Genomic DNA, 13,770 nt, shown 5'->3' on the forward strand with positions numbered 1-13,770 from the left:
AGTGCAAAGAGGAGAAAAATGCTTACTGCTTACTGCTGACAGGCGAGTCAGTCTGAATGGTTCAGACTAAATGAACATGGCATAAGCATAAGTGGAATGACATCAATAGTTTATCTATCCAGCTGTACATATTTGGATTATTTTTTTGAATGGAAAATGATGATAACATACATCCAACATACAGCTGCTTTCACAGAACCTTGTGGCATTATCAGGAAAAATATCCAAACAGTGAGATTGTTATGCTTGTTTTCATTGTGAGATGGCATTGTATTTATGAAACTACCCAGATCCATCTATTCTAAAAAACCTGTGTCATCCACAGATTTCCTACATCTCCCACAATGCTTTTAACCACCCCCAGAAAATACACTATCCATGTATTCAGTTACTGCAGAATATGTGTGTAGGAGCAGGAAGAGCAGGAATGAGAGGTAGAGTTTCTGCTTGAGAAGAGAGTAAGGTGAGCAAGGCAACTGATTGTTTTCAGGTAAATTGCTTTCTTTATGAATCTCAAATGTCATTATGAACTATGAATCTGGACAGAAGCTCATTTATCTATAAATCTGTCAGCTGTATTTAGGACTATCTTGCCATTTTGTATGCCAGATCCTAAACATCTGATTTTGAAGTCTTAAGCCTGCACATTAAGGTACATATTGCATTTTTGGGTCCATGTTCTCAAATTAAAAGCACAACATTTGGTGTCACATTATGTTCACAAATATACACGCAAGGTGCCGACAAAAAGTAGATGGAGCTAGCATGTTTACATGTAATTAATAGGTGATCCAAGCTTTGCATGTATAAAAGTATGATGTCACTGGATTTTTTTGTTTTGAAAGTTTAATATTTGAAATTTATTCCCAGTGTTCAACATAAATGTAAGCTAACTTTTCATGTTGAGCCTTCTGAGAGCTATATATGCTTTTAAGCATCTTTTTTTTTTTTTAGTTTATTTGGACTGACCTTTACAAGCTCCATGTGCTACATTTGAATTTAGCATAATATAATATCCAGAAATACTACCACTCTTCACACATTCATTGCTTTGTCAGCATTTGTCCATCTTAATCCTGTGTTGTTGCTGTGGCCTGTTGATTCAGATCTATTCAGATCAATCTATTTTTCTGCTGAGTGCTGTCTCTTTTTATTTGCAGTCATGTCTGTATCCTCTCTTCTAACATGTATTTTTCAGATTCATTGGCTATGTAGCGTAAATTGTTGAAAATTGCACCATGAATTACTCCACCCTCCACTTCTCCCTCAGTGGGGTCAAACCTGCCTGAATAGGACTGAAGTGCAACAGCACAACCTTGTGGTTAAAACTTTATTAGTTACAGTTGAGAGGAAATGGTAATTCAAAGTCTTCCTTGTTCTCTGTCCTGTTATTTATGGTTGTTTTGTATAATTCTCTAAATTTCTTGATTTGATTTGTCTTTATTTTCTTCTTTTTATGCCTGCACATTTAACCCACCCATCCAATTCCATTTTGCCATTTTTCAATTTATAATCAGATCATCTATTAGTCCACGATCCCTTGCAGCTCTCTTCTTTTCTTTTTCTTATCTCCTTCCACCTTTCACACATTATATAGGCTTCTTGAGTGGGTGATATTTAATGCACTAACAGCTGGTAGCTGGCACACTGTGCTTGAGGCAGCACAAACTGTTCCTCAGATTTGGCAGATGACTCATTATCAGGATTTTTTTTTCTTATGATGATGCGATACATGCTGTAATGGAGAATCAGTAAAACTACAGCTTTGGGAAGAAGAACAATAAATAAGAAGGGAATAGGATTGTGTGATTTTTATTACAGGTTTTTGACCTGATCAAAATAAATTCATTCATCGTGCAATGTAGACCCTACAACATACAGAGAAAAACCCAACAATCATATGACCCCCTATGAGCAAACACTCTGGTGACAGTGGGAAGGAAAAACTCCCTTTTAATAGGAAACCTCAGGCAGAACTAGGCTCAGTGAGGTGCAGCCATCTGCCACGATCAGTTGTGGTGAGAGAAGGAAGACAGGATAAAAGGCATGCTGTGGAAGTAAATACAATATTGACCCTTATTTTCACCATGCATTCACCCATTTTTCTCATTGTTTAAAGAGCTTGGGACCGAAAACTATCCAAGCTGGCATTGTGCAATAGGCAGGACACACCCTTAAGAAGTCACCTCTCCATCACAGCACCAATGTGAGTTTTAATTGCTCACCAAAAATACCAGAAAGCATCAGTACGCAATATAAAGTGCCATGGCACTGTATAAATAAATAATTTAGTGAAATGAACTGACAGGAAATGAACATAAATACAAATGCAATTGCCTGCAAACAAAATAAGAAGGCAGTGTTATCTATGATATACCAAAGGCTGAAAACGTATAGAAAGCTTGTGTAAAGTGCCCTCCATAATCTTTGGAACAATTATATAATATTTGAAGTTTTGCCTCTGTATATCAATACAGTTGTTTGCAAATCAAATCATTAAGATGGAGTTCAGCTTTAATTCAAGAGATTTTACAAAAGTTTTGCATTAACCGTTTAGAAATTACAGCCATTTGTTTAGAAGTAGCCAAATTACTAATGTGGTGCCAATGAATAAAAAATATTCAATACACTGACCAGCTCTGCAACAGCAAAAGGTCTGAAAGACCACTGCAGACAACTAGAGTGCATGATGAAAGAACTATTTCAGTGGTTAAGAAAAACAACTTCACAGTATCTAAGGAAGTCAAAAACACTTGAGGAGGCAGATGTACCACTGTAAGAGTCCAGAATCAGTCTTTATGAATAGAAATGCATGAGCGCCTGAGGGTGGAGAGGCCGGCGATGTTAGCCTTTAGCGCGGGTATTTCCAGCTAAGCTCAGAGACGCTACAGACAGGATCTGAACAGGGTGCATTTATTTGAGAGAATTTGGGAGTATATAATACAATCCAATGCAATACCAGGTCTCCACGGCACTTCATTAAGTTGTCAAACATGGCAGTAAAATGTAGATAATAGTCAGCATGAACTTGTTACAAGACAGATTCCACTCTCAGCTCTGGTCAGAGGACATGCATGGTACCTTGGAGCGGTCTTCAGTCCAGTGTGTCATAAGAAGGAGGAGGCACCACCTTGTGGCATCATTCAGCACTGCAGCATACTCGTGTCCATAAACCTTGATTGTTGAATTTGGTGCAAAGGTGCAAAGCACTCATTACACTCCAGGAACACCAGGAAATTCAAATTATATTTTTCCAGAAAACATCTAATAGAGCCAGAACACACACACACACACACACACACACACACACACACACACACACACACACACACACACACACACACACACACACACACACACACACAAAGCAAGAAAGAAAGAAAGAGCAGATGAAACCAAAATTTGCTTGTACCAGAATGACTTGAAGAGAAAAGTATGAAGGAAACGGCTCCAAAGCATACCACATTATAGGCAGCATGTAAGGCTGACAGTGGGCCAGTGGTGCTTATTGATCATATGAAAATGATAGAAGTATGATTTCTGATAATAATCCATTAGCTCCAGGGTACAGCATTATACCCTCTGCTGAGATTCAGCCAAATATCGCAAAACTGATCAGACAGCACTTTCGGATAGTTACTGAAAAGATACTGCAATAGTAATCTAAGAGACTGGACAAGTCGGTTGCCTGATCTCAGTTGGACAGAGATGTTTTTTTAAATACGAAACTGAATGCAGAAAGACCCACAAACAAGCAGCAAGAGAAGGTGGCTGTAAATTTCTAGGGAGCAATCAAAACATTTGGTGACGTCCTTGTTCTGGATTTCAGGCAGACACTGACTGCAAAGTTTTTTCATCCAAGACTTTATATTTAAATTTATGTTCGTTTCTCCAATTAATTTTGAACCTTGAAAATAGAGGATTGTGAATAAAATAGTCTAAAATTATTAAACAGTTCATGCAAAATGTTTGTAAAATCCCATGAATTAAAGCTGAAAGACTGCACTTCAATCACATCTTGACTGTTCAGTTTACAATTCACTGCTGTGGTGCAGAACCAAAAACTTTAAAAAAAAATTACTCTTTGTTCCAAACATTATGGAAGACACTGTGTCATGTTTCAAAATTGAACAAAAGTAGAAATTATTTTAATTGTGGGTAAATATGGTTGTCAAAAATTTATAACTGCATTCATTTTTGAATGGATTAAACTCCATTAAGATAAACATAAAAAAAATGTAATTATTCTTAGACAAAATGTTTCAAATATTATTTGGAATATTTTGTCAAAGAATACATAAAAAGACCAAAGCCAGCAGTGTGTTTGCTGATGTTTCAGTGCTTTCTGACTTCCATACTTCACGCATTTAGTCACAAACCCTCTTGAAGACATAAATATTTTAAAATGGCTTACAAATGCAGCTAAATTTTTAAGATCTATGGCTAAACCATTTCAAGAAAACACCTGTTCTGTACTTTTAAGCAAACATTACTCAGTAAATGGGATGTTTGGTGAGGGAATGTTTTCAGTGAAAAATAGGCCAAAATATTGGTATTATATGCTTATGTTTTTGAACCCTTTTACATTACTTTTGTTAGTTCATTGTTTTACATTCATTTCCACTAAATAATGTGACTCTGTCCCCAGAAGCTGGGATGATGACAAGTCTGTAACCAACCCTAAATGCTAGGATCTGGGACCTAGTGCCCCCCTTGCGGAGCACACCCCATCATATCAAATCATATCATCATATCAAAAACTCCATTGACTTCACCAACAAGGTCCAGAAATTTGATCCAGATGAAACCATAGTGTCCTTTGATGTGGTCTAGGTCGTCACTTGCATTCCTACACCTGAGGCAGTGTAAACTGTCAGAAAACGACTACAACAAGACAACTTGGCTGAACCAGCAAAACCAGCTTCACCCCAGCAACCAGCTCACATCAACTCAGTGGATAGAAACATAAAGTTCACCAGGGAAAACACAAAGGATAACAGTTTGCCATTTCTGGACTGTGCTCTGTGCATTGAGGAGAATGGAAACCTCAGGAATGAAGTTTACCAGAAGCCCCCCACATACAGACACAGATACTTGCTCTTTGATTCCCACCACCATCTGTAACACAAACTTGGAGCAATCAGGACCCTGAAACACTGGGCAAAAGACGTTCCCTCCAGGCCAGAAGGGAAAGAAAAGCAGTAAACACGTGTAAAGAAAGCTCTTAAAACATGTAGTTATCCCATTTGGGCTTTCATCAAATCAGATCCTTGGATTGCCATGACCTCAATGACTGAGAACCTTCACAGACATGTCAGCTTCGTGTTCATACTGAAATACTAAGAGAAAGATCATATAGGCGTCCTCATTAGGATATTCATTTGTGTTAATGTGTGGGACTTTAGCCTACAGGTTTATATTATCAAATATAAATTATGAAACAATGCATTTCAATGAATTATACAGAGAAATTCAAAGTAATGTAAACAAGTATTGTAACAAATTACTTTCTATTGGAAGTTTTCTCTTGAGAAAACTGTTTTGTTTAATACATATTTGTCTGAGTAACAACTCAAAACTGATCTTATCAATTCATACTCAAAAGTAACAGAGAATATTTTACAGCTTAATCAGAAAAGCTGCCTAGTATACTAACAGCAATATCACAGAAAATGATAGATGATACTGTCACTATCATGCAAGGGAGAAGCACAGGATTGCTGAAGAGCTAAGACATGTAAATGAAACATCTTGTTTGCTGTGCTGCAGGTGGGAAGAAGCAATCTCCTTCTGACTGACATGATGGATGCTCCCCCAACAAATCCAAGGTTAAAGCCCCTCCCTGTGCCATGTTTAGTCCCCACAGCTATGACATATTTCTTTCTCTCATCTGTCTTCTTTCCTCTGTGCATGTATGTGTATAAATTACGTAGTAGTAAAATCTGCATTCTGTGCATAGGTACTTTTAGAATTACCAAAGCCATAATTGTCCCATATGTTTACCCATGTTTTCTGAGACTAAAAGCTACTAGCATACTGACCTTTGCTCATTAGTTTAAAGACAAAGCTGGAGCTGATGGACTATTATTTGTTATCATATGGTACTCATAATGTAGTTTGAGTACCTTACCAAAACAAGCTAAAAATTTACAGGTCAATAATGTTTACCAACTGGCTGTGCTCTACAAGACTCACCTATTCTCAGCTGCATTTGAATAAAACACCAAATCCACACTTTTAAGCTTAAATTTCAAAACGTTAATTTTTACTACTGATTTTATCCACTGTTTTTTTTTGTTTTTGTTTTTTTAATCAATTCTAATCATGCTTTTTATTTGTTTTTGTTTTTAATGTCTCTGTAAAGCACTTTGAATCACCTTGTTGTTGAATTGTGCTATATAAATAAACTTGCCTTGCCTTACAACAAAGGCAAGAGATCCTCAGAGTCAGTCGACTTCTTCTGCTAGTATCCATGAACTCAAATCTTTAAAAGATTTTCATTCCAGCACTTAAGATTCTTCAAGATGGACCAAAGAGGGAGACTAGCCATCATGAAAATCTATCAAGCTGGGCAGCTAGCCAAGAATCATAAGAATTTAATGAAGTCCTTAGGCATCAAGTTTCCAAGGCTGTTGATTTTTAGCCAGTAGGATCATATATGATGTGTCCTTGAGCAACATGCTGTAAACTAACCTGTAACATCATTTCAAGATATGCATCTTCATGAAAAAGTCCTTGGAGGGATATATGTTTTTTTCTTTCCATGCTCAACCTTTTTGCTTTGTTTCTCTCCAACTCAGCAAAGAAGGGGGGGGGGGGGGGGGGGGGGGGGTAAGCATTTTCAGAGAAAAGTTAGAAATGTGAAGTGAAGCATTCAGCCATTGTCAGTTTGTCACTGTCAGCTGTGCCACCAGAGAGCTTCACCCTGTGAGGAAGGAGTTTGACACAAGGAGGTCGAAGTATTTCTAGTTTCTCATCTCCCAAAAGAGGAGGCATCATGTCAGAAAACTGCATGAGCAGCGAGACAAGAAAGGCAACACTCTGTGGGTGTAAATGATGCATTTTTCATCACACGGTGTTCGTGGTGGCCCTGTTTAGTTTGGTATGTAGAACATGACACTGGAAGCAGTTGAGACTGCGCTTGGCCACTAGATACTGTGTACACAATTATCTGGATTCATTAGGTAATATGGATAAAAAAAATATCTACTGTATGCTAATTCTGGTATGTAAATGTGCTCTGATCTGGTAAGACAGATTATTGCCACTAAATATAGCACTATAATACACTGAGAGATTATTTTGTTGATTTATTGTGGAACATTACTGTATAGTTGACATTTCATGCTTGTATGTAAGTTTTCACAAACTTTTCTCTTTTCACTGAAATGCATAACTGCATTCTGAAATATATACCCTCCCCGTGTCCCTTTATATTATTAGGTCTATCTGAATATGAATATCATGTGCTTTTGTAGGTTTTATGTTGAAGGAACAATGAACCTGAAACCTAACGAATCATGTGCACTAGTCTAATATGATCTCTACCCCGAAATTGTCATAAATTAACTAACAAGAAACACCTGAAATCAGTAAGACATACTTTTATCTGTCTTGGATGTTTCTTAAATGTCTCCCAGTTATAGCAAGTGTAAATTTATGCCTGGCAGTATATAGCACCCTTAAAACCCTTATTTTCCTTAGTAATTACACAAAATTGAGATATGCATCAAAATATGGATGCAACCCTTCCTACGGTGTAAAATATTGATTGTGAGGTGTATAAACAGTAACAAATGAGTGATTGCCCTAAGATCATTCTTTAATGTTTGCCACTGTCTCACACTGAATGCCCTTTTACATTTTGCTCTCAGTCATTTGTCTGTTTCATGCATTACGCTTGTTTCCAGTTTGCCATCCAGCCCCTGTAATAGTTTCCACATCCAGCTCTCTGCTAGGTTTTATGTTTAGTTGCTTGGTTTCTCTAGTTGTGATTTTTCCACCAGTTTGCTGGATAATCTATTTGACATATTTTGCTCTTTCTAACATGATCTTTGCTTTGCTATTTGTTGTGTTTGCTTTGCTGGCATTCTGCCTGTAAGCTTCTCTGCAAGTAAACCATCATAAAACTCTTTCTGCCTGCTTTGTCTAATTTGCTAATGGGTTCTTCTCCCTGCTGTCTTGGTACAAACAGTGAGAGTTTTTGTAATCTTTGCATTTTGTGCATACAGTTAAATTATATATTTTCATATTGTGGTAACATAGTGAAACATGAACTCAGGTATACTAACTTTGTGTTATTCAAATGTTGCATGAAAATACTCTGCAGTTTAGTGCAAGATAGAAAGGTTAGTTTTCCACACTGTGGTGGATTTAAAGTGCAGAACACTGTGTTGGACAGTGCACGGTGGCTGTGGTGTTCACCTTAAAGCAGACAGCTCATAAGCTGGAGAGGAAATGGTCACTCACTAATTTAGAAGATCTTACCTAAGGTCTTAGCTAATTATAGGTCAATCTCCAACCTTCCGTTTATCTCAAAAATTCTGTGGACAGTGGATCAGCGGACATCTTCAAGGTGGCTTGGGCTCTTGATGCTAAAACAAAAGTGAAGAGCTGCACGGTGGATTTCGAGTAGAAATGTCTCAAGCTTCTCACAGGCAGTTTGTAAAATGTGTGCATCAACAAAGAGTGTCAAGTAGATAGTCCAGTTTATACGCAAACATGCACAAACTCTTACCTCCTGTCAAAACTTCTCTCAGTCCTGCTCTCAGTCACAACCACATTAGCTTCCTCATAAAAAGGCCCTCACAATAAAACAGGATATTTGTAAAAAATAAACCATACAGTCAGGTCCATAAATATTGGGACATCGACACAATTCTAACATTTTGGCTCTATACACCACCACAATGGATTCCAAATGAAACGAACAAGATGTGCTTTAACTGCAGACTGGCAGCTTTTATTTGAGGGTATTTACATCCAAATCAGGTGAACAGTGTAGGAATTACAACAGTTTGCATATGTGCCTCCCACTTGTCAAGGGACCAAAAGTAATGGGACAGAATAAGAACCATAAATCAAACTTTCACTTTTTAATACTTGGTTGCAAATCCTTCGCAGTCAATTACAGTCTGAAGTCTGGAACACATAGACATCACCAGATGTTGGGTATCATCCCTGGTGATGCTCTGCCAGGCCTCTACTGCAACCATCTTCAGTTCCTGCTTGTTCTTGGGGCATTTTTTTCCTTCAGTTTTGTCTTCAGCAAGTGAAGTGCATGCTCAATTGGATTCAGGTCAGATGATTGACTTGGCCATTGCAAAACAGTCCACTTATTTCCCTTCAAAAACTCTTCGGTTGCTTTTGCAGTATGCTTTGGCCCATTGTCCATCTGCACTGTGAAGCACCATCCAATGAGTTCTGAAGCATTTGGCTGAGTATGAGCAGATAATATTGCCTGAAACACTTCAGAATTCATTGTGCTGCTTTTGTCAGCAGTCACATCATCAATAAATACAAGAGAACCCGTTCCACTGGCAGCCATACATGCACACGCTATGACACTTCCACCACAATGCTTCACTGATGAGGAGGTATGCTTAGGATCATGAGCAGTTCCTTTCCTTCTCCATGCTCTTCTCTTCCCATCACTCTGATACAAGTTGATCTTGGTCTCATCTGTCCATAGGATGTTGTTCCAGATCTGTGAAGGCTTTTTTAGATGTCGTTTGGCAAACTCTAAACTGGCCTTCCTGTTTTTGGGGCTCACCAATGGTTTACATCTTGTGGTGAACCCTCTGTATTCACACTGGTGGAGTCTTCTCTTGATTGTTGACTTTGACACACATACACTTACCTCTTGGAGAGTGTTATTCATCTGGCCAACTGTTGTGAAGGGTTTTTTCCTCACTAGGGAAAGGGTTCTTCAATTGTCCCATTACTTTTGGTCTCTTAACAAGTGGGAGGCACATATGCAAATTATTGTAAGTCCTACACCGTTCACCTGATTTGGATGTAAATACCCTCAAATAAAAGCTGTCAGTCTGCAGTTAAAGCACATCTTGTTCGTTTCATTTGGATAGCATTGTGGTGGTGCATAGAGCCAAGATGTTAGAATTGTGTCGATGTCCCAATATTTATGAACGTGACTGTATATAACACAAATGCTTTTAACTCATATTAAAAGGAATTCCAAGTTTTTTCTAAATATTTTAAACATTACTTTACATTTTAACATTTTTTAACATTTTTTTAATAAATAGTCCATATTCATATGTATTATGTTGATAACAACAACATTGATATCTGTAAATAAAAACATATTACAAATATTAATCAGGTAAATTGCCTGCACCTGTCATAGACGTCCACATGATGTCCAAAAAATGATCAAAGTTCAAATGTTGAAAGTCATATTGACATCCAAGCTGGGTCATGGTTTGATGTCCAAATTTTGGATCTGAGTTTTATTTTTTTTTTAAGTATTCTCTTCTACTAATATTATTACTGTATATTATTATATAAAAATAGCTGATAGAAATGACTTTCAAGGAGCTACTATTTACTTTTTTACTTTTTTAAAAAACTTTTTTACTCTGCGTACATTTCAGAGCCTGTTTTTCACTTTTACTCTTAACTCTTACTCTTAACACAGGTCCAGGTATTTGTGCTTCTACCACATTAGAAGCGTTTTTCGGGTGTTGACAGGTCTTGGTAGATCATTAGTCGGACACAGCTGTATCTCTATCACAAAGACTTGGAGAGGGTAAGCGTTTCTCCTCAAGAGATTAGATGAAAAAAGATGAAACACTGAAGAGGAAGAATTTACAAGATATATAGAGAAAAAATTTACCTAAAGAAGCATACACAGCACTCATGTACACAAGTGTCTTAGAAACAACTTCTCACATCCAGTGCTGCTATGGAAACAATGTTTGACATGCAAGAAATAATTTATTGCTGGTATGACATGGTTTAAATGGAGAAGGATTTTTCTTTTTTTGTTTTTGTTTTCTTAAATCATCTAATCTAAAAATTAGAAGCCCAGGAATACAGCCTACATGATCTCAGTTTCTGATCTCAGTCTCCTTTATACTGTTAACTGTATGAAGAAAACATTTAGTGTCAAGGCTCCAGTCTGACAACTTTTTGATTGCTTTTAATTATTGTGTTTGTCACAGTCTGCAGGGCAGACCGTGTGGGTGTGTGTGGAGGACCCAGGTGCAGACACAGGCGAGAAGACAAAACTAAACATGAACACAAGGTGAGACTTTCTTTTGGCGCTAATAGTCACAAGTATGAAACAAGGCAGAATGAGCAAAACCGAAACACATGCTGGGAAGACTAAAGTGTGACGACTATGAGAAAACTGAAAAAACTGCAACTCTCACTAACTATAACTTATAACTAAGGCTTTAACTACGAGAATAACTGGGATAACGACTAGGATAACGGTGACGTGACATGGAGTAGGTAGCACAGACAAAGTGACACACAGACTAAATACACAAGAGGTGACGAGGGGACGGGAAACACATGGGGACACACCTGATACAGATTAGTGTTTCGACACCAAAGTGAAACTAAAACAATGAACACAGAGCTTTTTCAAAACAAAACAGGAAACATGGAGGCTTAGACATGACAACATAAGCTTAACAGACCTGAATCACATGACAGACTAGACAAGAAACCAAACACAGAAACTAAGGAAACATATGATAAATAATAGCTAACCTTAACCTCCACTAAAACCTAAATAAGAATAACACACAAACTTATAATCACCAACCTAACATGAGAACCTCAAAAATACAGAATAAAACTCAAAACGTTGGGTCTGACCCAGCCTGTGACAGTGATTTGGTGTTTATTGGTTTAATCTCCCTAGTGTCTTCTTGTCTTTTGTTTAAATCATCCCCATGTAAGGTGTCTCCCTGTTTAAGTGCTGCTTGTTTTATTTTGACAGTCCATTGTCTCATATCTTGTGTTTATTTTATCTTCCTTTTGTCATTGTCCTAGATTACTTTTAAAAATTCCCCAAGTGTTTCAAGTGCCCCAACTTTACTGCACTGAGTATTTTTCTTTCTTTCCTATATTCATTTTTAAAAAATCTTTTTACCTGCCCCTGCTTATACTGCATATGCTGTGAAATGCTAAAAATCTTAACACAAGAAACTTGAAGTAATTTCTCAGACAATGGTTTACACTCTGAGAGGAGCAGCAGTGGATGACACCTGAAGTTTATTGTTTCCTATTGTTTTCCTATTTTCACGTTTAGCTTTCCTGTAAACCTGTGAATATTTAGCAAAAATTGCTAAATTATCATCAATAAGAACTTGGCTCATATAATTCTACACCAATTTCATTTTGTTGATTTAAACCTTTATAATTTGAGTTGATTTTCCTACAGTATGAGAAAACTTACATTACACGCATCCAACCACTAGAGGGTAGCAGATTAGCGCTTTTAAATGACCTGACACTCTTCTCAACGCTTCACAATTGTGACTGTAATCACCTCATTCATAAATCCACGCATCTGCTCAAGTGAACATTCCTGTAATTAGTGACCTTTGAGAATCACTTTAGCACCTAATAGCTTACTTTAATAACATGGTCATTATGATGGCTTCTTATCCATGTAATGACATTGGAGCATTTATTAAATTACATGTAGCCACAGGTCATCTGCAGCTCTAAATGCAGAGCCTGTATGAATCTTTTGGGTGGAAAACTCAAACCTCTTCTGAGACAGTTCAACTACAATTTTTCATTTCTGTGGTGCTTGTAACTTTCCCTAGGTGGCACTGTTTTCCTGTGCTCAAGGCAGTTATGCATGTTCATACTGGAAAGGACTGTTTTTAGACTGTAGAACAACTGTATAACACTGTTGCTGTTGGTCTTACTGTTAAATAAAAATGTATTTTTGGCATTGCTTAATGCTCAACTATATGGAGCACACGTTTCTTTCCCTAAATGTCAGACTCTGTTCAGCGGGGGGACTGAAGTCATACAAACTTGCCATCATGTTTCTGAATTAGCTGCTTACTGAAATGTATCAGCTGACTGATGACAGGACATTTCTGTTTTAAAAGAGTAGAATAAATCGGTAGAGAACAACATACAGGTGTGTAATCAAAAATACATTTAATTAAGAACAAAGAAAGTTAGATATGTAGTCAGTCCATCAATAATGAGTGTTGTGTTTGTATATGTGAATCAAAGAGTAACCCAATCAACGCTCATTTACTTGGAGGAGAGAGGCAGGGGGAGAGAGGCAGATTGAGACAAACAGGGGGGGGGTGCCTGGGGAGAAAATGAGACGCAGAGATGATAGTTCTGATAGAAGTCAAGAAGCCATGCAAGTTTAAAAATAGACCTCCAAAATAATAGATCTCTGAAATGCACCTGAAACCAATTCTGTATTTAAAAAACAGCAAAGCAATAAGGAATCACCAGACTCACAAATCTCAGAGAAAAAGAAAATAACAAATGCCACTGGGATAGATTAGCACAGGTCAGCTTAGAGAGTATGTGTGTGTGTTTTAAATCTCTCTGATGTATTAAAAGTCGTTGCATTTGATTCATTTGAACCAGCAAACTTACATTGGCCAGTCTGTTTATGGTTAAACAACTTCTGAAATACTAAGGATTTATCTTTTTATGTTTGTCTTGCCTCATGATGTCAGTGAGCCAGACTACATGACCTCTAGTCTGAACCTGCCCCGCCCTGAGGCTGAGCTCAGTCATTTCCTTGTCCTGTTC

The sequence above is a fragment of the Rhamphochromis sp. 'chilingali' genome, assembly GCF_963969265.1.
Source record: "Rhamphochromis sp. 'chilingali' genome assembly, chromosome: 13".
NCBI classification, from domain to species: domain Eukaryota; kingdom Metazoa; phylum Chordata; class Actinopteri; order Cichliformes; family Cichlidae; genus Rhamphochromis; species Rhamphochromis sp. 'chilingali'.